The sequence below is a fragment of the Sus scrofa genome, chromosome 13 (genome assembly GCF_000003025.6).
Source record: "Sus scrofa isolate TJ Tabasco breed Duroc chromosome 13, Sscrofa11.1, whole genome shotgun sequence".
Classification (NCBI taxonomy): Eukaryota; Metazoa; Chordata; class Mammalia; order Artiodactyla; family Suidae; genus Sus; species Sus scrofa.
The window spans coordinates 190,929,299-190,937,324 of record NC_010455.5 but is presented as its reverse complement, the minus strand read 5'-3'; the positions used below and the strand labels follow the sequence as shown (position 1 = coordinate 190,937,324).

Here is an 8,026-nt window from a genome sequence, read left to right as displayed (position 1 = left end):
GTTGCCACAAGCTGCGGTGCAAGTCACAGATGCAGCTCAGATCCAGCATTGCTGTGGCTGTGGTTTAGGCCGGTGGCGGCAGCTCCGATTCCACTCCTAGCCAGGAACTTCCACATGTCAAAGGGGCGGCCCTAAAAAGAAAAAAGGAAAAAAAAATAAGGACAAAGAACCAGCAGCAAACCTCTTACACTTTTAACAAGCAGCTCTCACAAGTCTGTGCCAGGAGAACCCAGCAGACGACGTGAGAGGCACAGCCTGCGGCCGTGATGCCCACACGAGCCAGCGGCCTGACTCCCGCGCGAGCCTGCGGCCGTGACGCCCCACAAGTCAGTGCACAGTCCCTCCGGCTTAAGCACCAAACCCGGAACGGCGAGACCAGCCTGGGCCAATCGGAATGACCACAAACACCTCTGAGACATCCAAGACGACAAACCTGAGAGTGGTCGTGCACCAAGATGATGCCTTGCAGAAGGGCAGACCAAAAACCAGGCCTGGCCTTATCTGCCGTGCCTTTGATCCGTGGGCAGCTCAGAGTGGCACACAGGGTGTCGCGTGGTCGCAGGAGGAGGGTTTTCTGCCGGAGGAACACACCGAGGAAGCAATGATTTCGAGTGGTGTTCCTGTCTGAACTATGCCCTCTACAATCAGGGCCGTTTATGATTAGTGTAGATTTTTTTTGTCTGTTATAGCTGGTTTATTGATAGTGGTGTTTGTTCAGATTTTTTTCTACTGTTCCAGCATGGTGACCCAGTTACGACATTAGCATGGTATAAGCATTCTTTCCTTTCTTTTCTCACATGGATCCTGCTCCATAATAAGGACTAGATTAGTTCCCAGTGCTACAGCAGGATCGCATTGCTCATCAGTTCCAAAGGCATAGTCTGGATCTATTACCCAATTCGCCAATCCATCCCACACCTCAGCAAAGGAGAGGGAGGCATTCCTGGAAGAGATGCCCAGCTCCAGCCATCACGACAGGGCAGCAGGTTTCCACGAGCAGAGACACAGCACCCAGAAGCCCAGCTCGGGGCAGGGAGGGGCCGCTCGCCTTGGGCTAGAGAAGGTCATGGCACTTGGAAGGGGATGTGTGGGCCAGGCCCTCAGGGTCTCTGACACCAGGCAAGAAGCCTGTGCTTTATTCTAACCGAAACTCGGGGCAACCCCGACCCAACTCACTCCCAGCCAAGCTCTGAAAACAGGCAGCGGCACCTCGCCGCCTCGATCATGTGAGCAGCCCACCTGCAAAGATGACAAGCAGACGCAGGACCAGCAACTTCACTTTCTGCAGAGTCACCGAGGCTCCCAGGGGCTTCAGAGGCTGCTGGAAAATCCGACACGCTTCCACAGCGCTTAGGGAAAAACAGACACCTGCGTTAGAGGGTGAAGGCTGCAGGCTGAGCACGGCGCTTCTCCGGGCAGGCACAGTCGTAACACACGTGCAAGCCCAGAGATCACACTAGACAACCAGCTAGGATGTTTTAGTTAACTCATTTTGTTAATATATTGTTTCCCCTTGACATGTTCTCTTGAAACCAAAGGTACATGATCAGGACGAGGACAAAGCAAGGTGAAGATTCCCGTGGTCTCCAGGCAGCGATGAGAATCCGCCTTACCAGTAGATTAGTACGTAATAAGATCTGATCTTGAAGCAGCTCCTAGGGTGTCGTAATGCGTAGTGTGTTACATGTGCGCATATGTGCTGTGGGTCCTTAGGGAGTCTGCTTGGAAGATTCGGGGGAAAAGCCTCTTGACCACCTTTTTAATGAGCTGCCCAGGTTGCTCAGAATTTGACCCTTCTTCCGAGCGATGTCATAACGCCACGGAGTTAAAGTAACTCACAGCTTTAACTCTTATCTTTCTAACCGCACGTGACTTTTGTTCTACTCTCTGATGAGTGTATATGCTCTGTACAAAACTCAAGACCATCCTAAACATCGGACGCAACTAAGCAGGTAAAATCATGGTGTCTGTGAAGCACTTCTAAAAGAAGAAAGTTTCAATTTATTTTTCTTTTTACTGTGGGCCCCATTAACTCATTGAGGGTCCTTCAGCCCAAGGAGATGCCCTGAAAAGAAATATCCTTGATTAAGACCTGGAGATTGACTGAAAAAAAAAAAAAAAGCCGCATGTAAATCAATGAAACTGGAAGATCTCCTCATACCATAAACAAAATAAACTCAAAATGGTGTAAAGACTTAAACGTAAGACACCATCAAAACTCCTAGGACAGAAACACAGGCACAAACATTCTCTGACATCAACCTTACAAATGTTTTCTTAGGTCAGTCTCAAAGGCAACAGAAATAAACAATAAACCAATGGGAACTAAGCAAACTGACAAGCTTTTTCACAGCAAAGGAAATCAATAAAAAAAAAGACAACTTACAGAATGGAAGAAAATAGTTTCAAATGATGCAACTGACAAGGGCTTAATCTCTAAAAATATACAAACAACTTAGATAATTCAACATCAAAAAAAAAAAAAATCAACAACCCAATGGAAAAATGGGCAAAAGACCTGAATAGACATTTTTCCAAGGAAGATATACCAGGTGGCCAAGAAGCACATGAAAAAATGCTCACATCCCTGATTATTAGAGGAATGCAAATCAAAACATACCACCTACACCAGTCAGAATGGCCATTATTAATAAGCCACAAATAGCAAATGCTGGAGAGGGTGTGGAGAAAAGGGAACCCTCCTGCCCAGGTTGGTGGGAATGTAAACTGGTACAACCACTATGGAGATCAGTATGGGAGGTACCTTAGAAAATTATACAGAGAACTACCATATGACCCAGCAATCCCACTCTTGGCATCTATCCAGACAAAACTTTCCTTGAAAAATACACATGCACCCATATATTCAATGCAGCACTATTCACAATAGCCAAGACATGGAAACAACCTAAATGTCCACCACAGATGAATGGATTAAGAAGATGTGGTACATACATGCAATGGAATACTACTCAGCCATAAAAAAGAACAAAAGAATGCCATTTGCAGCAACATGAATGGAACTAGAGACCCTAGTACTGAGTGAAGTAAGTCAGAAAGAGAAAGACAAATACCATATGATATCACTTATATCTGGAATCTAATATACCGCACAAATAAACCGTTTCCACAGGAAAGAAACTCATGGACTTGGAGAACAGACTTGTGGTTGCCAAGGGGGAGGAAGACGGAGTGGGATGGACAGGGAGCATGGGGTTAATAGATGCAAACTATTGCCTTTGAATGGATAAGCAATGAGATTCTGCATAGCATGGGACTATATCTAATCACTTTCGATGGAACACAATGGAGGGGTAATGTGAAAAAAGAATGCATATACTTATGTGTGACTAGGTCACTTTGCTGTACAGCAGAAATTGACAGAACACTGTAAATCAACTATAAATGGAAAAAAATAGAAAAATCATTTAAGAAAAAAAAAAAAAGATACAGGCCTCCTGGTTTCTTCACGCGCCGTCCCTATGGAAATCTCGGCTAATTGCGTCAGTCCAGGCCTGTGCTCCCTTTGCCAGGGCAGATGAAGAAGGTGCCAAGACATGTGGACAGCCCAAAGCACAGCATCCAGGGACCACAGCAAAGTCTCTCTTTTTTTTTTTCATTTTTGGCCACCCTGAGGCATATGGCGTTTCAGGGCCAGGGATCAGATCAAAGCCACCGTGGAGACCTAAGCCACAGCTGCGCAATCCTGGATGCTTACCTAACCCAGGGTGCCAGGCCGGGATCAAACCTGTGTCCCAGCACTAAGACACCGCCAATCCCGCTGGCGCACACAGCGGGAACCCCAGTAGCTGCATTTTTCTATAAATGCACCATTCGATATTTTCAATAGCGTATTAGTCTAAATTTGCTTTCTTCAGAGGGAGCATGAAACTTCCTGAAAAAAAAATGTTAAAAACTTTCGTTCTGCTGTGGCACTGACGTGACGACAGGTCAGCAGACAGAGCAATCCTCTCAGACACACCGGTGGGGCTCAGCAGGGCACCTCCCGCAGCCAGCGTGAATTTCTCTTTACTGGATTCTTGTGTTTCGGATTGTATATGCGAGAAGTACAGGCAGTCCTTAAATAATGCACTGTAGCATGCGTTAATTTGGAAACTTCAAGTCGTGCCGGTGCTTTCTAACTATCAAAACGCAAGCCAGTTTAGTGATTAAAAGCTCTCCTGGACCACTCATGAGACCACTCAGCATCGGGGTTGCTGCATGCTTGAGGAGATGGATGCTGGTTTCCTTATGGTCACAGCAGTTAATTGTAGAGTTTAAAAGAGTCTGAAACCACTGGATACTTTTGAAAGTAAGGTGGAATTATACAAAATCCTCTAGGGAAGCCAGATGTAAAAACAAAAGAGTATCCTAGGAGTTCTTGTCGTGGTTTAAGCGGTTAACAAATCCAACTAGCATCCATAAGGATGCGGGTTCAATCCCTGGCCCTTTTTTAAAAACAAGTGCCGCCTTTCCCTGAAAATGTTCTTGGCTAGCTTAAGAATGTCACCCTGGAGTGGACCCATGTGGCAAGACCCCTCATGTCAGCATCAGCCCTCCCCAGCATGGCCAAGGGTTAGACATTTCCAAAAGGGCATCCAAGACAGGACTCTCTCCCACTCTTCTGGATAACGCGAGGAATCCTTGGTAGTTTCTAACGTTGCTCCTGTCCCTTTAAGAGGTGAAATGAAGGATTCAAGGCCTGAGGTTTCCCTAGACGAGCGGTGAAGACTCTCTCGCGAACTTCAGCGGAACAAAATTCTCCGTCGTCTAATGTAAATGAGCTTTCAGTGAGATGGTACACACTCTCCTTTAAAGCTGAAAGAAGGGGCACCCATCTGTCTGCTTTCGTGGAGGTAAGAAAAGGATCCAGTTTCAAAAGTTCTAGAAGTTTCTCCTTTGGAACAATACTAACTATGTATTTCCTTAAGTTCATGGTTAGCAATGAAAGAGTGAAAACATACCCAGTTGACCCCTGGACAACCAGATGAGGTTATGGGCGCCGACCTGTGTGTGAGCAAAAACCCGCGTCTGACTTTGCGGCCGCCTCCGTGTCTGTGTTCTGCATCCACAGATTCAACCAGCCTCGGGTTAGGTGGTGCCGTGTATGAATGTATTGATACTGATTCACTCCTCGGTGGGGTCTTGCAGTTGTTCGAGAGGCTGCCACAGCGATTTTCCTGTGTGCTTCATAGTGGCGTCATGGGAGGGGAACACTGACGAAAACACTGCCATGCTGCAGCACGTTCCAGATGAAAATTAACATTCTGTCGCCAAGTAAAGAAGAGAGTGGATGGATTTCCTTTACCCTTCCACTGCGACGCCTCGAGCCAGACAACTTCATCAGCCACATACTTTGCCTTTAGAAAGGGAAGCAACGTGAACTGTCTGCACAGTGATGCTCAGTGTAAGAGGTGGCGTCCCTCTGAGGGTTCAGAGGCCTAGCAAGCCACCTGGACAGGTAGTGGCTCTGTGATGTGTCGGCGGGGCCAGGCTGAGGGACAGCCCAGAGTCCCTTTCCCATATGGTTCTGAACCGGGTGGCTACGCAGGTGATGCCCTCATGGGTGGGGGATGGCCATTTTGCGGCAGCATAAGCACTAACCTAGGTGTGGCTGGAAGAGATTTATCACATGACTAAAGCCCCAGTCAGTCAGCTTTAGGCCTCTGCGAAAGAAGGCTGCTACCCTGGGGAAGCCTGACTTTATCAGTCGGAAGGTCTCTGTGGATGGCTCAGGACCTCCCTGCCCAGCAACCCCTCTGGACGTGCAGCTCGATACCTCCAACGGCGCCCCTTCCCCACTGCCCTCCTGACGCTACTGTGGACAGCAACCTGCCGCTCAGGCCTGCAGCAACCTGCACGAAGGCTCAGCTTACTCTTGAGGGAACTTGCCTCATAGCCTGCCCTGATGGCTTTGGACTTGGTCTAGCCAACCCCAAATTGCAAAAGCCGATTCCTTATGCAAAATCTTTGTTCTGATTCTACTTCTATGGTTGAGACCTGACTGATACAGACATCATAGAGTGATCTAGAATTCCCCTCTAACCTTTTCTACTGACAAGCTTCAAAAGAGATGAAAAAATGATATAAGAAAGAACATAATGTGACGACCTGTGGTAAAATTTTGAATTTTCATCCATTCCAAATATAAATATCACGGTAGGTTAACCGGAATGAAAAAATGTTTAAGCCCTTCATTTGTGATTAGGCAGTTAATAAATTAATCCCAAATATGGCCAGGAGGAGATCCTGCTGCGGCACAGAGGGTTAAGAATCCGTCGTTGCTGCAGTCATAGGTCACAGCTGCAGCTCGGATTCAATCCCGGCGCAGGAACTTCCACATGCCGTGGGTGTGACCATAATTTTGTTTTTAATGACCATGATATATATCGAAATACATATATAATAAATTTTTCAGTTCCATATAAAATAGAATTTAATTATCACTTTCATAACAAAATTATAAGAAAACATAATAAAGAGATTAATTGCCAGGGACAAGGCTTCAATACATGTTTACTAGTTAGATGGCAATCATCAAAATTATCTTACTAGATTTTAATAAAATGTTCATTTAGACAAAAATCTTTTCAAAAATCATCCAAAGGGGAGTTCCTGTCGTGGCTCAGTGGTTAACGAATCCGACTAGGAACCATGAGGTTGCGGGTTCCATCCCTGGCCTTGCTCAGTGGGTTAAGGATCCAGCGTTGCCGTGAGCTGTGGTGAAGGTTGCAGACACGGCTTGGATCCTGCGTTACTGTGGCTCTGGTGTAGGCCGGCGGCTACAGCTCCAACTTGACCCTAACCTGGGAGCAGCCCAAGAAAACGGCAAAAAGGCAAAAAACAAAAACAAACAAACAATCCAAAGGGGTTGGCACGGGGCTGTCACTGACATTTATATACTGCAGAGAAAAAATGGATTGTAATGTGTAACAACTACAGGTTCTGTTCAAAGCAAAGTAGACTCACCTCATCTCTGCTATGATGTTTCTGCGGAGGTCTTTTAGCAGGAGAGATACTCTGTTTCCAGAATGTGCCTTGACTAAAAAGGAGAAGAATGTTTTCCAAAGCTGCTCCATGAAATCCACTAGGCTTCTGGAGGGAGAGGGGTTCTCTCACCATCTTCCGACTGAGTATGGTTCAAGGGGAGGTTAATGAAATTCATTATTTGAAGGTCAGCATCACTTACATTCAAGACTGCTTCTTGAGAGCTCTCAACTAAGTTATTGATTGAATTAATTAGGAAGCTTTCCAAAAGCAGCTGAACAACTGAGAAATTAGTTGGCTGCTCTTGGTTTAGCAGATGAGTAAGAAGGGCAACATCAAAATTATCTTCTCTAGAAATGTTTTCGAGGTGACTCAAAAAGGCAGCAATATTTTTAGTCCACAGAGCGGTGTCATCAGGTAAACTCTGGTTAGCTGTAAGAAGAAATGTTTGTATCATTTTGGAGTCATCTTTGTTTGCATATTTATGAACCGGTTTTTTATGGCCAATAAAAAATCTTCAATAATTTCTAATATCTTCAATGATGATGAATCCAGGCGTTCCAAAAAAGGGGCAAGTTGCAGAGTGATGTTTTGAAGAGTCACTGAATTAATCATTTGCATTTCTTTGTTAATCTCAGAAAACAGGGATCTGATCCTAAAGTCATGGGTTAGATCTGTCATGATTTGTTCAAGCTCAAGCCAGAGTGCCTCAAAGTTGTAGGTTGCTCCAGTCTCTTTAATAAAACTTGATAGTGCTTCCAAACTACGGCCTGTAAGGTTTGCATTCAGAAGTGTCATAAACAGGGAGACTACGGAATTAGTCCTATTTTCTAGGTTCTCATCCCTAGACAGCAAGTCGATTATTCTCCCCAGATTTAAGGAACTAGTATTTCGAACAGGTGCTTCTGCCCCTTCAGTAACATTAAGGGTCTTGTTTAAACTAGCTAGTTTTATCAAGAAGGTTTTCATGTGATGTGACTTTTGTTAAGTCGACATTTTTTAATTTTCCTATGACTTGCAAAGCAACTTGCTTAATGGG

At 45.5% G+C, this 8,026-nt stretch overlaps 1 long non-coding RNA gene across 1 annotated transcript; it reads right to left on the bottom strand.

Moving 5' to 3' along the window:
• On the bottom strand, positions 565 to 7,097 carry LOC110256470. The gene is made up of 3 exons (XR_002338020.1): positions 6,970 to 7,097; positions 1,240 to 1,349; positions 565 to 574 (listed from the first exon to the last, which is right to left on the bottom strand). It is a non-coding gene; the product is annotated as an uncharacterized LOC110256470 (long non-coding RNA).